At 37.6% G+C, this 17,020-nt stretch overlaps 1 protein-coding gene across 1 annotated transcript in view; it reads right to left on the bottom strand.

The window, feature by feature from the left end:
- The window catches only part of LOC148675324 (putative E3 ubiquitin-protein ligase RNF144A-A), a 65,313-nt gene extending 50,661 nt beyond the window's left edge, over positions 1-14,652 (bottom strand). Inside the window, exon 1 of the mRNA XM_088626553.1 lies at positions 13,970-14,652. The gene's annotated coding sequence lies outside the window, so the exon portion shown is untranslated. The remainder of the gene's footprint in view (positions 1-13,969) is intronic.
- Positions 14,653-17,020: the final 2,368 nt, after the last annotated feature.

The following is a 17,020-nucleotide window of genomic DNA, read 5'->3' as shown; positions in this document are numbered from 1 at the left end:
TGAGGGACAGCACTTATAGCACAACTTGTCAACCACCACTATACTGGTGCACAGGCTTGGACATTCTGGCACAAAGAGAAGAGGTCCATGCATTTTCTCTAGACTGTACAGAATCAAATGAAGACGCATCTTACATCAGCAAGGTTCAGAATACACTATAACAATTCTGGCGAAACTCTAATTAAGAGCATGGCCCTATCGCCAAAGACCCTATCAAGATTATTCACTTAACCTACCACAAAAATAAACAGATTCCCATCAGAAAGCTGAAGAAAACATGTAAGACAAGGTGGCCATTCTGTGGACTTTGCAAAACCCTGACAAACTTGAACTGATAGTGTGTGATCCCTTGAATATAGGAGTTTCTTGTTTAGGTGTAAACCTCTTACTGCCAATTCTAAAGAAGTACTGCAAATCAAACAGTAATTAATTTGTTGACAAAGCCTCATTGCTGGAACAGTATATCATACCCGTGACAGCTATCAAAACTTGAGCACAGAATTGAACATGTCCCCAGAGCAACTTAATGGGATACTGTTCTTAAAAAAATAGATCATTGCTGCTTTCACTTCCTTTGACCAATTGAAAATGTTAGACATTGATATCAAAGAATTTAAAACCTTTGGTAAGAATGAAATCACAAGTATTGCAAAACACTTCAAAATACTTACATCAAGGAGTATTTTTCTTTCTTGTCAAAGAAGCTCACCTGTTATGAAACACAGTACTTTAGGGGGTGCTTCACATCCTCATCACTGTGCCAGCAGTTAATGAAAGTGCTGCAGTTGTCACAGAATGGATATTTGGTTGAAAACAAAAAACAAAAACACAGGAATTTCCCAAGTCCCTGGCCACTGAACCTACAGCAGTGCTTCAAATGCTGAGACGAACACAAAGAAACCAGACACACTACATGTGAAGCCAGACACACAGAACTACATGCTGACCAGAAGCATTCCACTTCTTAGTGCCCGTGTAACTGAGTGAATCAGTCTCCTATTCCAATAACCAAGAAAATGTGTCATCCTGTTAAGAAGTTCCAATCCCGCCCTGACCCAAGCCTTTCAGCACGAGAGATGCCCTCTTGACTGCTTGGTTAGAACCTAATACACTTCTCCACCTCATTCAATTCATCAACTTCCGCTTGGGAACCTTACAGGCACCATTTTCAGTAAATCAGCACAGGGAAATTTAGCAGGCCAAACTGAAAGGATACTGGCTTTATTTAAAAAAAATAGAGAACAATAAATTCATAGTTGCGGATACAAACGTTTCAGGTTTTTGTCAGCCTGTTGACATAGAGCTTATTCTGGCCACTCTGGTCAGAATAATTTTTGGTGAAAGCAAAACCAGAATTTTTCTGGTGAAAAATGGTCTCGCAAATGTTACTGTTTACACAATATTGTTTCCTTCATATAATTGGTTTTAAAATGCCTTGTCTGGAGCTGGATGAAATATTATGTAGTTTAACCTGTGCCAGAATAATGTAATGATAAATTTACATGCAGTTCTTTCATATCTAATGCAAAGAACTCAGCCAAATTTCACAATCCTGAAATTTCCAAATCATCATCTGCACTATTCATCAATGTATTTAAAACAGTAACAGACCTTTGACTTACATTTTTTCTACTATTTACCCAACTTATTTTAGCTTTAGTTCTCAATCATAAAGTGGGCAAGTAAACATATTGTATGGTTACAAATTACAACACAAAAATTATTTTCCGTAATTTCCAGTAAAACTGCTTCTATGAAAACAACGTCAGCAGTTTCACCGGGCTCCTAAGGAGCACTTTGCAATGTTAAGGTTAGTGTCTTCCAAACTAAGAATGAAATGTGCAATTAAGAGCAATGCATCACTGAATCAGCGTGGAAGAGGGAGGCAGGCCCCTCCTTAAACTGGAAATTGAGTACGATGGCAAAGGAGCACAACAAGCACAAAAACAGAAGAGCTGCAAGGACAGTCAATTTAAGGTCACGAGAAAAGGCCCTTGCACTCAAATACCTCCTCTTTAACTGGTTATTCTGTAACCAAAGCAGAACACAAAGTTAAACTAAGACAAGTCAGCAGATCGTGGCTCTAAAAACCAACTTTGAAAGCCTGTTCACAAGGCATAATGATAAGAATGCAGTGTGAAAAGGGAAGATGTAGGTTTTTGTTACATGAGAGAAAATTTAAAAACATGCTAAATGGATTCAGCATAATGAATTCTAATTAGAGATACCTGTAGCATGCGTAACAAGTTGGAAAACATTTATTCCAAAACCTAAGGAGCAACATGTGAAAGACCATTTAATTTAATTTGCAACTGCAAGCAAAAACTTAGTAGCAAATATTCCAGTCTATAAATTTAGTAGACAAGCATTGTGTTCCAGTGTACTCTTGTACTCAGTATTTCTATAGATATTTGAAAAGTATATAAATGTACTTTATATAGGATTTAGCATTGGAATTAAGGCTGGCTTCAATCCTGAAAGACAATATTTATTATATTACACTACTGTACTGTATATCATCTGGAACATAAACTACCGACTTTCAAACTGATTAATACACATGATTTGTTAGCATGTTTTTATCTCAAAACTATTTTCTGTTGCAATGTGTTTTTTTGGAGGAAGTTAAATTTAGATACAAATTCCTCATTTGTTTCTAAATGAACTAACAACAGACATACAATATTGTATCTGAACTCGATTTTCAGATAATACTGACATCCAAATGCAATTAACATTGGCTTGCATACTACTGTATGTTCTGGTACACATACAAGACCTAGACTTCTATTTCAAAAGCTAAATAGTTTATTTTCTATGTTATAAATGTGCACAGAGCACATAAAAATCCCTTTTCCCCCTAATATCCTGAACATTGTTTTGATTTTGGGGAAAAAAGCCATTGGAGATTAGAATCCAAAACAAGTCTCCTGTAAAGTACACATCCACTATTGCCAGGCCAAACCGGAACAGAGTGATCAAGCAAATAAAATGTCTTAAAATACCTTTCAGAGTTAATGTCTACCCTTACTTGCAATATGATGCAGAGTGAAATATCTTTGCTTAACACCCCGTAATTCAACACCCTTCATCTACACATAGGCAGGAAGGAAAGAAAAACATAATGAAGAGCTCAGTATACCACCCCCACAAGTAAAAGCTTTACTGGTATTATTGCCAGCATCTAACTGTGACTCCAAACATAGACTAATATCATTTCAGTTAATTTTCATTTCAAAACATAGCCTCCATAAATGGAATATTGCCCACAGGGCACAAGGTAGGGAGCTTATTTATTAGAGCTTAAAACCTGCTCCCACCTGCTCCCCATGGATATTGCCATACTACAGTATCTCCAGAAAAATCAGTTTCTTCTTTCCTTCCTCGTGACTTGCGGTTAAGTGCACATTTTTGTACAACGCATCTCCGGTAACTTAGAGCATGTGCACATCTCAAAGATTCTTTCAATGGACCCTTTCCCAGATTCGTATCTCTCCATTCTGAACCCCCTTCCCCTCCTGAGTTTCTGTTTGAATCAGCCCAGCACCACTGGGTCAAAAGATGTGAAAGAAGAAAACATCCTTCCAAAAAGTGAGCTGGATTGTGGATCCAAGCTTCCACTGAATCAGCTTTAGTATGCAGTGCTATCACTTAAAGTATAACTATCAAATTAAAATGGTATAACAGGAATTGATAACTGCTGAAGAGCTGGGATGGTTTGACATCTCTCCTCTGAGAGCACTGTCACTCCATTCACATTTCTGTTAATTTGTTTTCCCACCACCTGTCGCTGACTTCTTTTGGAGCCTGTCTGTCTCCTTTTCTTGTTTCAGTGAATGTGTGATGTGGATCAAGTTTTGATCTGAAAGGGGCAACACTGTATACTTTCCAGAGGCAGCATCTTTAGTGCTCAGATGACTGAACTGTAGATTATAGGAAGACCATATTGACCACAAAAGGTGTGTTGCACTCTAAAGCAGAGTCACCAAACATGTTATGCTCCTGCTGTTACTTGTGATGGCTGTATTAATATACCTGCTAGAAAACCTGTACTGTGGTCCAGTAAACTGTGCCTCCCATGAAACTACACCTTTAATGCCTCCACACTATCCATTCATGCTGTATGACTGCCACTACACTAGCATCACCTCTTTTCCCTGACTTCCTTCCATTCCACATAACCTGGACTCACCCCACCTCTGAAATTCCAGTGTTCTCACAGGGTGCAGAAGGCATCCTCCTGGATGCTTCCGTTCCACCAGACCAGACAATGCTTTTGGTCCAAAATTAACTCAAAGAGCAGAGCCCTAAATGCTCACAGGCTGAAAGGCAGAACACTGCCCTTATGTAAGGAGCATAGCCTCTTTCCATTGGCAACCAGTGACTTGTCATCTTCAATTCATTACTCTTTGTAATGTGAGTGGACTCGCTTCCTAACCTCGTGTTCAGGGCAACCTTAAGACCTCATGTCCACGGCAGCACACATTCAAGTTCCAAAAATGCCTTCTTACCACAAGACAACGTTCCCAGTTTGAAGGGAACAGCACAGTGCACATATTAGAGGCTGCAGATGGCCTGATGGCCACTTCGCTCATCCTCCTTCTGAGGTTAATGTACCTCTGGACAGTCCAAGTGCAGTTCAAAGCCTTTCCTCCACACCCATCATGTGGCAAGCACCATCACCTCTTGGGCAACATTGTGCTGGTGGAAGGACTCAGCCAGTCTGTGTCAAGGTGTTCTCACATTGGACTTCAGGCGAGAGTGATATCCTCCAGCCTCAGTTGGGGACAGGTTTGGAACCATGTAGAGGCACCAACACTAGATCAAGAAGCCAATGTTTGGCAAGAGGCCTGCTGCTCTGAGCTGAACTGTCTCTAGCTTTTTTTCAGGCTCTTCACATGCTAGGCAGCAGTCTGAGTTTCCAAGGGAGAACATCTGACCATGCCAGAACCATCTAACCCTCTTTATCCACAACATATTTACTGTTTCTGTTGTCTACACTGTGTGGTGTTGTACATACTGTGTGTGTACCAAGAGATCAACGCAACTAAGAAATCCAATGTACGTGTACATATGGCTTTAAACTACTCTACTTAAACTTTAGCCTTGTAAATGAAAATGTCGTGTTCCATGGACACTGAAATTAATGTTATCATTATTCTAAAATAATAGAAATTTCTAATAATCTATCTTGATACTTCATGACAGAGTTGAATTAAACTAACCATTGCAGAAAATTAAAGAAGTATTGGAAGCAGTATGCATGAAAAAGAAAACTGCACCAGGTTATTTAATGAAAGTGCTAGGTTAATGGTATTACGTTAAACAATATCACAATGCATCGGAAAAGTATATATAACATATTAATATGTAAATCAAGAGAAAACCAGTTGTCTGAAAAAGTAGACGCAAATATTTTGGGGGCTTAATATTAAGAGAAAAATCTGTCTTGTTACTTTTCACAATAAGAAGTTTAATTTTTAACTGATTATAATTGTGTCACTTGCAGCACTTTCCAAGGCTGTTTGAGCAGGAAAGGTGATACACCACTAATACCAATAATTTTTAAGTAGCCCAGTACTGCTCTACAAACCTAGTTTTAAAAACACACTCTACAAAAATCAAACATTAAATAAGGAAGTGACAATGCTCGTTGTGTTGTAGTTTATTTAATCATGATCATTTTAAAAGTCAGAAATATTTTCCTATTTGTTAGGCATAATACCTGTTCATAATTCTCAAAGAACGCTTTACTCTCCTTTTAGTGTGTTAAACTAAACATGGCCTTCATTATTCAGGTAATTGATTAAGGTGAAGGACATAGGGTCTTTGGGTATTATTTGGAACACAAACCTCCACTGCCCCATGCTGTATTAGATTAAGGCATGTGTTCTGTAACATCTTGATTAAAATAAGTGATGTTTCGGCTCACTCTATAATCCAGACAACACATTTGTGGTTATCAGAGATAACGGAACTGGAAATTGACAGTGATTCCCCCCCCGATGAGAAAAACATAATTATATGTAACTGCATTTAAACTGTTGTCACCTCTAACATTGTTAGAATTCAAATATTAAATGTTTTTGGATTGTTTTTTTATAACTAGATTTCTGAGATTACTATTTACAGTTTGACAGATAAAATTACTCCTACTAATTCAAAGAAAGTTTAATAAATGGTTATAGTATTATTAGTCAGAAGTTATATTGCATTATTAACTGCATAAAATGTCATTTGGGAAAAAAAAATTCAGAAGATGAACCAGATTAAATTGAAGCCGACGGAATGTATTGTTAAAAAGCCAAATAAAAGTCTCATTTTGAAACTGGATGAGGTGGAAATGCCAAACTAATGAATTAAATGTGATTTTTACAGATTCTGGTTAACATCTTTTAAAAATAATTACAGAGCTCTGAAACCAAAAGGGTCTTTAACAAGCCTTTAAAGGCAATTCTGCGGTGAATAGTCTTTTAACTTAGAGTTATAATGGAGTTTAACTCCATTATAGTCATATTACAGTACTGTGGATGCAATCTTTAATGTTCTTGGTAAAAAAATTCTCTACATTTTTTCTCGTCTAAACCCTGCTGACTATCAGCAGCAGCAATCATATGCCTATGAAAATTCCTTTAATAACAAACACCCTATAATATCTACTATACAAAATCTATATTCCACTGGGAGTTGCATTGTTGACATGGCAATAAAGTATTGAATTGAACTGAAATTGTAACAGGAGAACACGGACTAGCAGAATGTAGTTTTTTTTTTTTATCCCATTCTGGAGGCTGCGACACACAGTCTTATTTGTAGTTAAACCAGCCCATTCACATCCAAAGGAAAACCTTATAACACAAAAAAATAATGCTAAACCATCATACGATAATGACTGTTGCGCCTATTATTAGGTAATGGGTTTGTATGCATTGTAAGCGCGGTATGTTCCTCAGGGGAACTGATGCTTGTTAACAACATGATACAGAACATTTCACACTCAGCAAAAAACGTACAAGGATGTTTTAATGGAGTGTAATCCCCCCAAAAAAGTGCATTTTGAGTGCTTGGTTTTGGAAATACATGACATCACTGCAGTCGTAGCGGAGCAGTGGCACTGTGGCTAAGGATCTGTGCCATTGACCGGAAGGTTGCTGGTTCAAGGATGCTGGTTACATCCCTATCCTGGGAAGTTTTCCTTATCAGGAAGACAAACATCCCTAAATCAGTGCAGCAACATGAATGGCTTCTCTGTGGCTTGGACCACAGAGAAGAGAGAGAGAGGGGGGGGGCACACTGGGAAAAGCACAGCAACACATAATTCTGTCTTATTAATAAGCATTGCTGCTACAGTAACAATTCAGAAATGTCAACAGAAATGCAACTTAAAGTCTGTGACAATTTTAACCAGGGTAACTACTGGTACAACTACGAAGTACATCTACCATCTCAAAGCTGTATACATGAAGCCAATGCATAGAGCCTGCAGCTGCAGAACCAAATCTTCCTGCATTTATACCAACCTAAGTACCATAAATCTAAGTCCTACCACTTACTCCGAAAATACTGCAATTCCTATTTACATCCACAGTTTTTATCTTGCAGTCCTACATCCTAAAGAAGTTTTCTAACTTTATCAGTTTTAATCGGTTTCTCCAAATCCTAGTACATTATCCCCACAAGTCACGTTCTGGTGAATATCATTCTTACTTACATTCCCCCAGTGTCTTTAACAGTAAAGTGTCTGTTCCAATCCCTGAATCATTAGCAGGCTTAATATTACAAGGCAGGGGGGGAGAAGGCTGTGATGATATAAACAATACAGTTTATTCCATTATATCTTACTATAATAGGCATCTACGTAATCTAATTAACAATAAGACATGCTTAAGAAAAGTAAATGCTTAATTTCTCATAAGTCACAATGTATTTTTGTGTTTAGAATTATTTCAATGTAGAAGATCTAAGTGAGTCATTCATGCTGCTTTATGCTCCTTTTCATCGAAGGAGGAGTCAGCATCCACAGAATGAAAGCACAGTTTGTGCCCAGTACCACTTTGGTGCTGCATACTTCACATACCACAGACAGCATTTTCTCTTGCACTGGTCATTAAATTCAAGGGACAAATTCCAATCTGTTGTCTAAATGCAGTTTTTCAAAATGCACATGAAAGTAGCCATGTAAAACATATTCTGAAGATACTTTATACAAGGAACGTTTTTTTAAATCTCCACATTCTGTTCATCTTCTAAGAAAGAAATTACAAAAGCAGAGTGAGTTAATCTTCAATGTTGAAATGTGGAATAAAAAGAAACAAGGAATCTGGCCTTGCGTATTGAATAAAGTGTAACAAACAAGGCCAGTTCGGAAACATTTTGTTCTATTTTTCAGTTAGGAAAATCTTAAACACCAACTGGTAGTCATGTTCATAATTTAAGTGTATTGTAGCAAAAATGGGGATCCAAAATATAAGTTATTTTTTCTCATATTAAAAAATATTTTACTTCTTATGGCTGCATACACGTATTCAAAGAAATATGCCAGTATAAGACCGAACAACTGAAAACTACTTACGGAAATAATGTAACATCTTGCTGTTATTGACACATTCACTGTGAAATATGTACCTTCTAAAAAATCACCACAGCTCAATAATGTCACAAATGCACTCTAGTTACTACAGAGCTAATGAAAACAGATGACAATCATCTTGTCCATTTAGCTGAAAAGCCCATCACAACAACCCTAAAATAGTTTTCATTCTCAAGCTTAGAAAGTACTGAATTTTTGGAAAATGAAAAATGATTTAATGCCATTCATGTAATCATCCACCCCCATACTGTCAAAAACAGAATGCTATTTCCAGAAAGCTTAAAAAATGAAGCTTAGGAAATATCATACTGAATGGAGCCAGCTGTGATAAAAATGGCATTCAATTTCATGAATATATTTGGAATATTTAATAAACATCCACTGATCGGAAAAGAAGGTACAAAGGAGATGTACAGTATTGCTAAAGTGTACTTGGAGATAGCTCTAAGAATACCCTAACTCAATGAGCTTTATAATATTTCTTTAATCTTATATGATAAATTAATGGTTCTTAATCTATTGTATCATCAAAGCAACATAAATGCCAGCACGACCTAAAAGAATGATGCTTTCAATCAGTCTAAGTTTATTTTATATATACTGATATGCTCAAATGTCAATATGTTAATGTGGTATATAAACAACTCTAAAGTACTCTGTTCATATTTTATTTTATGAATTATACCAACAATACTATTCCACGGAATATCATTCATACCATTTATTGTATTGTTATTAATAATAATAATAATCATGTTGCTTTATTAGCCCTATACAATTTCTTGCATTAGGAATTCGTCTTTTTTCGCATACCCCAGCTTGCTCTCCATGAGACACAAACACACAGACAGGGAGAGAGCTTGGGGTCAGAGCGCAGGGTCTGCCATTGTACAGCGCCCCTGGAGCAGCTGGGGTTAAGGGCCTTGCTCAGGGGCCCAACAGAGTAGGATTCCTCTGCCACATGTGGGATTTTAACCAGGAACCTTTCCAGCCACAGGCGCAGATCCTTAGCCACAAAGCCACCGCTCCGCCCAACACAAAGGTGTGGGTAAGCGTTAGGATTGTGGATTCACATCTTTAAACATTTGCAATAAAATAGAGTGGCTATAAAATGCATTCATCACCTTTTGTTTTATTTGCAGTTAAGACAAAGCTTTTGAGTTTTTTTATTATTTGGCATTAACAGCTTTGTGTTGATCAGTGGTATGAATAAATCCCTTTTGATTACACAAAGTCTGAAAATAAAATGTGAAAATGCCAAAGAGCGTAAATACGTTTTATCACCACTGTAAGTTTCAACAGCAATTCTTTGAAAAGGTATTTGTATTTATTAGGTTGCACCATCATAATCTGAAGAATAGCTGGACGAGAAAGAACTTAAATGCTCATTTCTCACTTATTTATACTATTTTATTTATTTCTTAATCTCTGAATAATCTAAACTATTGCTGAATTAAATATACCCATGAAATTCCCGAATAACAAATCAGGTGACAAACAAATCCAGTTCAGATCAAAGCAAAGTAACATTATCCCCAACAAAAGCCAGGCACACCTTATCACTACTATTGATTGATATTGGCTATAGGCTAACTTACACCTTTAAACTCCAGAATATCTTCTACAAGAAGGCTAAAAATAAGCAGTGAGCATAGCACAACAGAAGATGACAACTACAAGTGGCAGTGTGGAATGAAGCGAAGGAATGTCTCCCAACAATTTATCCTCTTCAGGCAGTCTATTTCTTCTCAGAATGATTCCATTTTCCCCAGCAGTCCTCACAGTACTGCAACAGAGCCCATGCACTATGCCAGTAACAAGTTACAACACCTCTCAGCAGAATTCTCCTCTGGGTTTAGAGTGGCGCTGTGTGGCTCTGGGCCCTCTAGCAACCATGATGGAAACCTGGCAGGGCCAGTGTAGAGCTGGGCGACTCACTGGTGTTGTGTAGAATCTTACTGCTCTTTGAGCTTGGCGGAGTTATCCGCTGTCTACAGAGAGGCACTGGTGCACACTCAGCACCCACGAGCGAGCGTGATCGGATCCCAGCAAGAGCAGGGAAACCCACGCTGATGTCTAGCAGTGGAGAAAAAAGGAGGTATCGAGATGGGGAGAGTGTCACTGGGCTCATGCATTGAGTCAGAGAGAGAACTGATGTCACTCACCCCATGTGATACTTTAAATGGTGCAAATCTCTGCAGCAGCAAAGAATACGGCCTTGTGGTGCAGTAGAATTCTCTGCTGGCTGTCGCAAAACGACCAGGATCGAAAACCCAACAGTGGTAGGGTGAGCTGCGCTTGTCACATTTGCAATATTGTTTAAACCAGGTTTTGTTTAGGTTTATATGAAACACACAGACACCATCATAAAAGGTAGCAGCCTAACCATGACGTACAAATCTCAGGCATACATTTATTTAATACACCTTAATGAGAAACTGGAATATAAATAATATTTATAATGTATAATATATGTAGCATACAATCAGATTATCTTAATGTTATTCAATGTCAGCTTTAAATGGTAAGGTGCTGACAGAAAATGCTAAAGCAGAAATGCTTAAACCTTAAAAATACAGCTTTATATCTATTAGTTTCCCTTGTCCTATTTTACAGCATCCTTGTGTGCTTAACTCATGTAACAAGGTGGCTGACTATACCTTTTTTTGTTTTTTAACCCTAAAAGTTGACATTTTCAGGTGAAATAATCGCACTGACTGGTAAACATAAATGCTTACAGAGCCAGAGCTGAAAACAATTACAAAATGTCTAATTAGTAAAACATTAGTTAAATCTTGGATTTAAATTAAGAACTCGGGTGGAACACAATTTAGCAGAGTGGGCTCACAAAGTCCTGGATTTGACTCAAAGATCTACTCAGCAAAATACAATCTGGAAACTGTAAAGCGGACCTCACAAGAAATGCTTAGTTTTACTTTATGTGACACAAAGCCAAAATAAATTACTATTCCCATAATATTGGCTGAACCATTTTTTCTTTTTAAAGCAGTCAAACATATAACAGATTACGGAAGGATTTGTAAAAATAAATGTTTGCTAGATTTGTTAAGTAGCATTGTAGCTATCAGAGACTCACGCAGTTCTGCACTGATTAGATTACAGTGAGACCTCAGCATCACAATAAACAAACGAATTAAAACATCAGCTTTTTAAATAGTTTTTAAAAAGTTTAAAGAAATTCTCAAATACCTCCACATTCTTACTAATACAGAACTAATTCAAGATCACAAACCTCTCTTAGCTTTATGTACGATTCAGCCTGACCCAGACAATTCAGTTCTAATGCTATTCTGCAACACTTAGGTTACATAATCTAGAACAAGGCTATTCAATTTCCAGCCATTACAATCTATTCCATTTCAAAGTTTTGCTGTAACCAGTTCCTTGAATACTGAATTAATAACAAGCAGGATGAATACAGTAATCAAGGTAGTGGTCAAATCAAAGTGCAATGCAGTGGTTTCGGTCAATAGAACTGATCTGGAGGACAGACAGTAATTTCAGTACTTTTAAGAGTGCATGGACAAAAACATGGACTATTTTTTCTTAGGTGGGTAGCTGCGTCAGCATGCGCAGGCTGCAAAGGAACAACTAATAGGTTTATTCCATGCTGAAATTTCATCTCTTTTCAGCATGGAATAAACCTATTACTTATTTTTTTTCTCTGTAACTCACTAATTTGTGAATAATATGTGAATATATCAACACCTCATATGAAAAGTAGTGAGAGCTCAAATTTTAAGGAGAAGCCACGGGCTTGATTCCAAGGCCTGTCTACCAGTGGAGTTTTGCATTAAAGTTATGAAGGCCAAACAATACTTTGGCACCCATCCACCCAACTATGTATAAATGTCACGGCTCTTCTTGCTGTTCACATCCCTCTCCCCACTCCATCTTCACCCTCGTGGCAGATCCATGGTTCATGGATTGCAAAGGGTGGAGAGGTAGGGGATCTGAGAGCTTTATTCTCTCAGCCGATAAAGCAACCCAATTCAAATAACACCTCGGCTATAAATTAGACTTTAGCCAAACTACCGAGCGGAGTATTATTGCCATAGATATTCGAATATTTATGAAATTATCAATAAAATTAAATTAACTAATAACATATTAAATTACAAATGACAAAGACAAAAGACAATACTGTTTCATGTTGAAAACACTATGATCTTAAAGTTTTTGTATTGCAATTAATCTGCAGATACCAACTACATCCTTATTAATAAGTCGAATGTAAAAACATCTAAGCGCACACAAGCAGTAAAAAATAAACATCCTTATCTTCCTGTGAAGATATCCAAAGGTAAGCAGATGGAAACTTTAATGTACAAAAGACTAACGCGCAAATTCATTATTAAAATGAGACTAGTGTTGTTTAAATAATGCAGCATATCCCTATATAACAGATAACAGAAGTCTGGATGAACTTGTACAGAACATAAGCAAGGTTACGCATAGAGGCAGACTGGAATCTCTATCCTCTTGGATAGTTGCAAATAGATCTGAGGATCTCATCTAGCAGGTTCAGACTCCCATCTACCTTTAACAAATAGGAAACACCTCAAAGTGTTGTGCGGCATCCTTCCAGGGTGATCACAAAAGTGAAGAAAATATTTGGACTTTTCTATTTCCCAGTGGTTGTGGAAAAGGCAAAAGCTGAAGCACTTTCCACTCATTTAAACTATTCAAGTACAACACATCACCGCTGTGGTTTACGATAACGCAGTATCTACCATTAAATAATTAACTGTTCGAAGCTGTATTATAAGGTTTAAAGTCAACATACTTTGATGTTTAAGATGTAAAATATCCAGTTACTGTAAAAAAAAACTTGGTATTACTTTTTTCAATGAAACAATGGGAGCCGGATAACTACAGAGTAAAACTTTTTTTTAAAAAACTTACCACGTTAACTTCAAACTGCACACTCAAACAATTCCCGTTCACAGCACGTCTGCTGTCTGCAGTAATATACTCAGCTCAAGCGGGCATCTAAAAACTTGACTCAGATGAAAAGAGCAAAATGGAGATCCCAATTCAGATAGCGGGTATGCCCTTAAATTTCACCTCAAAGTTACTGAATTCATAGCTATGCCAGGGCTCAAACCTGGTGATACTTGCAACAAAATTACAGCTGTAGTCCTGCCTGCGGACATTCACGCGTAATCGCCCGGAATACGCCGTTGTTCAATACTAATACTCTCTCAACGGACGCTCCCAATTCTGCTTTTTGCACCCATAACACGGACGACCCTAATAATAACACAGCCGATTCCACTGATCACACTCGACTCAACTGGCTCTCACGAGTTTAAAATCGATCTCGACCAAAATCCAAGACTACGCAGAAAACCTTACCTGTTTTTTTTTGTGTATTCCGCCGTCCGTACTTAAACGCTGCCAAATCTTTAAAAAGCGTTGAATGATGGATGGTTCTTTCGAGTTTTACTAAGATTATCTCCCAAATCGTATTTTAACTGTAGTGCAGGAACTGATGCGATCTGTTGTACTTGCAGAAATGAATATATTACAAGAACTGGATACAGAAAGTATCACAGGGTATGGTGACTGACATTGTACTTAATATATCCATGGCATTCAAGCCCAGCAAAGGCAGAATACAGTAATTCGATATACTGGGAAACTGCGGATGAAAGACGATATCAATCAGGGTACGTTAAAGAAAAAAATAGAAATGCATCGTTCAACAAAACAGGTAGTTGAATAGCGCGCAAAACAAGCATCAAATCTAGCAGCTACAGAGCATCAGAGCAACTAGAGAGCTGAAGAAATTATTTGCCACTGATTTCCTAAAAGCAACTGGGCGACGTCCATTTTTGGAGCTCCTCTATCATCGTTGTCTCAGTGTTACATCCACATAATTACCAGGGTTTGCCGTGGTAATTCTTTGCAAAATTCAAAGTGGGCGAGCCTCGCTCTACACGCTCTGGAGACAACCAACTACTCGGTCTGGCTGGAAAGACGCCATTTGTATGTATTTGCGAGTTGCAATGCTGGGAAGAGGCGACTACAAATCCGACACAAAAAATCAGGAAGAGCGCCCCTTGCCGGCCAAAAGTATAGCACGTAAAACAATTGATACCTACCTAATGGTTTTCGACTGGTCGCTAACCATTTAGGGCTGTACATAGATTTACTTTTTATACATAAAAATATTATTTACATTTAGCCAAAATCGATGTACAAATTCTTTGTATAGAGAAATCTGTTTTATTCGAAATCACGTCATATCACCATTTAAAACCAGTACATTTTGATTATTCTCTTCACCTTTGCTTTAAGGATAACGTGCACAACGTCGCGTAACAAAAGACGTGCATACACATTTATTTTAAAAAAGTATCGAAGTAACACCACGAGTAAATCCTACATAAACACACATTCTGTTAAATGTACGTATGTAAATATAAGTAAACTAGTACGACAGTTTTTAAATATGCATTCAAACTATTCAACAAACTGTTTCGAATGATAAAGCCATTTGCTGATAACACGGACTTTCAAAAATCATCAAGGAATTTTTGTAATGAAGTGAACGAGTTGTAATTTAATGGCGATGTTGGGTTTTTTTTGTAATTCAATGGCAATAAGCAACACTTTTTGTATGAAAAGAAATATCGTAATGAACTATTAAGATTTTTATATTCGTTCATTTGAAGTCTTTAATCCTAGGGCGTTATCCCTGAGCAATTGACCTCAAAATGTTTGGACAGAACATGTTGTATACAAATCACAACATACAGTAAAGTGTTGTAGTGAGAAGCAGCAGAGGAACAAGTAAACCTTAATTCCATGCTGAAATGTTCAAATGGAACAACCCACCTGCATTAGGTTTCACAGTCAAAACATGCTTTTGACTTCTATTTCCCCATTTTCCAAATTAAACTTTACTTGTTCTTATTAAAATATAAGAGATAGTTTTCTATAACAAGCTAATCCACTTGTGGAACGATGTTTGCTCCTCATTCAGTGTAACATGCTGAGGCAAATGGTACAGCTTTTTTCTGTTAAAATCAAGCAAGTGGTTTCTTGTATTTATTTCAGAAAAACATTTTTTTTTCCAGGAAAGGTGAAAAAAAAAGACCTCTGTTTCAAGTTGGTGTAAAATAGTTGAACTCCATTATTCACTGGTTAACAATGAATGGTGCACTGAAACTAGTGGGTGACACTGCATCCAGTATTCCTCCAAATGAAGCTTGGAGTTGGTGGTTGAGACAAATTGGTTAATAATAATAATTACTTACACTTATATAGCACTTTTCTGGACACTCCACTCAAAGCGCTTTACAGGTAATGGGGATCCCCTCCACCACCACCAATGTGCAGCATCCACCTGGATGATGCAACAGCAGCCATAGTGCACCAGTACACACGTCAGCTATTAGTGGGGAGGAAAACAGAGTGATGTAGCCAATTTATAGATGAGGATTATTAGGAGGCCATGATTGTTAAGGGCTAATGGAAATTTGGCCAGAGTATACCCCTACTCTTTTCAAGAAAAGCCCAGGGATTTTTAATGACCGCAGAGAGTTTAACATCTCATCCAAAGGATTGTACCTTTTTATAGTTTAGCATCCCTGTCACTATAGTGGGGCATTAGGACCCACATGGACTGCAGGCTGAGCACCCCCTGGTGGCCCCACTAACACCTCTTCTAGCTGCAACCTTAGTTTTTCCCAGGAGGTCTCCCATCCCAGTACTGACCAGGCTCACACCTGCTTAGCTTCAGTGGGTTGCTAGTTATGAGCTGCAGAGTGATATGGCTGCTGGCTATATATATTAATGTCCATCTGGTCACTAAAACAATTTAATCCTAAATGAGAGGAATTTGATATCTGAGTTTTGATATCTGGCATCTATTCCAGGGTCCACGCTAATTCCTAATCCTGTCCTACTGTTTAAGAGCTGCAACTACTAAAAGTTTAAATTGAAGTTAAATTACCTAAATAAAGAAAGAGATTAGCTAGAATGAATACCAGAAAATGTGGTGGTACTCCTGGAATGGGACTGGGTTCGAGGACCATCAAGAGCTTGCAAAAATATTTTAAGAATGAACACGAAAGAGTAGAATGAACAGAGATTGAATAAATACTGAATTGAGAAAATGCTGGGTTGGGAACTAAGAGACAAACAAAAACACACACTCCCAAGAAAAAGATGTGTAAGATGATAAAACAAACCCACTGTCTGTGGGAGTAAGTGAAATGAGAACAGACGAAGACGGGGGTCTGTGGAAGAATCTGGCACAAGCTCTTCTCCAGCGTAAAGGGTAAAGATGATAAAGTTGATGATGAAACTTATGACTGTATAAAACCTCCTTTACTTAAAATGGCCTTTTTTCACCTGCACAGTATGTTTGCTTTCATAGTTTATATTTATATTATCCCT

Source organism: Lepisosteus platostomus, chromosome 3, assembly GCF_059453375.1.
Source record: "Lepisosteus platostomus isolate fLepPlt1 chromosome 3, fLepPlt1.hap1, whole genome shotgun sequence".
In the NCBI taxonomy this organism is placed as follows: domain Eukaryota; kingdom Metazoa; phylum Chordata; class Actinopteri; order Semionotiformes; family Lepisosteidae; genus Lepisosteus; species Lepisosteus platostomus.
This window is presented reverse-complemented; position numbering and strand designations above follow the sequence as displayed.